Consider the following 1,776-nt stretch of genomic DNA (forward strand, 5'->3'; position numbering starts at 1 on the left):
ATATATATATATATATATATATATATATATATATATATATATATATATATATTATTATAGATGTCTATAATTATATACACATTAAGAAAGAAAGGATGTTTTATTTATTATTGTTTATTCGCTGCAGAGAGCTGGTTAAGAATTATGACTGATTAGTTTGCGAAATAGTTCAAAGGTCAATACTTTCTTTATAGAGATAAACCTCAGCAAGTACTGTCTGTTCACTTTAAATTTTTACGTCGAACAGTCAGTAACTACAAGTCAATATTATAAGTGCTGTATATAATTTCGTAAACCGTTAATAAGCCGTTTGTAAACATGTAAGATAGGTTTATTTTATATCATATTGCATATGATGTCTATTGGAAAATTTATTTTGTATATGTATGTGTAGATCTTTTTATAAAAATTTCTTTATTCTGTAATTTCTTTTTATGTAATTTTATTTTAATTTTTTCTGAATTAAGACATTTTTTGTATATTTAATCTGGAGTTTTAAATAATTTTACTTATATAGAGTATCCCTCTAATAACAGGTAATAAAATATTCGTGTATAGTATAGAGTGAAACGGTTTGAATACCTTTTATAATGAAGTTAATAACCCATTTAGTTCTCATATTTGGGAATCATAATTCAATCAATGCTTCGAATGTAAAAGACGTATAACATATGAGATATGACATATGACATATGAGATTAGCATAATCTAAATTGTAAATCCAGAAAGAATATACGTATGAAAGTAACACCAAAAAAAAGAGTGAGAGAGAAAGAAAGAGAGAGAGACAGCGCTCTCGCATTACTTTCATACTTATATTTTTCCTGAATTTACAGTTTAAGTTATGTCGTTGGATATTTCTTATATTTAAAGCACAACATTTTTCAATTCTTCAAGCATAACTATTACGACGATTTAACCCAGAATACTCCCTAATGCTCTTTAAATTTCTGGGAGTGAAAATCTCACTCGAAAAATGAAGTGACAACTAACTTACTCGAATTAGAATGACTTCTCATCCTTATAGATTGAATTCTTTCTCTATATCATGGAGTGAAAATTTTCACTCTGTGTCGTAGAATAAATTTTCGACAAATGGAGTGACAACCGTCACTCGAGTTAGAGTGACTTTTCACTCGTATGGAGTGAATTTTCTACTCGTGAAAGGGTAAGTCATTTGGATACAGCGTATATATGTTCGAGTTTTTCTACATTCTCCTAATCGGTCAGTATCAATGATTGTGATTCTGAAATTAAAACTTCTTTTTTCATCATCCTTTATTTGGGTGCCATTTCGAACCGTTTCAAATTTATAATTGAGTCAAAAACCATAAGGTTAGCTTACAAAAACGTTGTTAAATTCAATTAATTTATTAGGATAGATAAAAATTTTCTGCTGAGATTAATGTTGTTTATAAGATTAATTGTATAAATTGTGATAAGTCATTAGTAAATCAAACAAATAGATTATTAAAAACGAGTATAACTGAGCATCGTAGACCCCCTAAGAACAAATTGTCATTAATTTCTGTAATTAAAACACATCAAATTGACCATTAAAATTGATCATTAAAATTGTTTGAGAGAATGTAGAAATACTTGACAAAGAGGTTCTTATTTTAAACTTTTGAATTCTGAAACGATATATTAAAAAAAACAAAAAGAAAAAGGTTTAAACAACCAGACAGACACGGAATTTTTTGGACAGCGGTACTCAAATATCCTCGTTAAATTTAAATTTTAATATTTGCGTGCGGTTTGCGTCCCCCCCCCCCC

General features: G+C 28.0%; 1 protein-coding gene across 1 annotated transcript in view; it reads left to right on the plus strand.

Moving 5' to 3' along the window:
• LOC116842758 (venom metalloproteinase 3-like) overlaps window positions 1-1,776 on the plus strand; it is a 16,553-nt gene that overhangs the window by 3,030 nt on the left and 11,747 nt on the right. The gene's annotated exons all lie outside the window — the stretch shown is intronic.

This window comes from Odontomachus brunneus, unplaced genomic scaffold (assembly GCF_010583005.1).
Source record: "Odontomachus brunneus isolate Ranch 3 - 2012 unplaced genomic scaffold, Obru_v1 Obru_scaffold_027, whole genome shotgun sequence".
Taxonomy (NCBI): Eukaryota; Metazoa; Arthropoda; class Insecta; order Hymenoptera; family Formicidae; genus Odontomachus; species Odontomachus brunneus.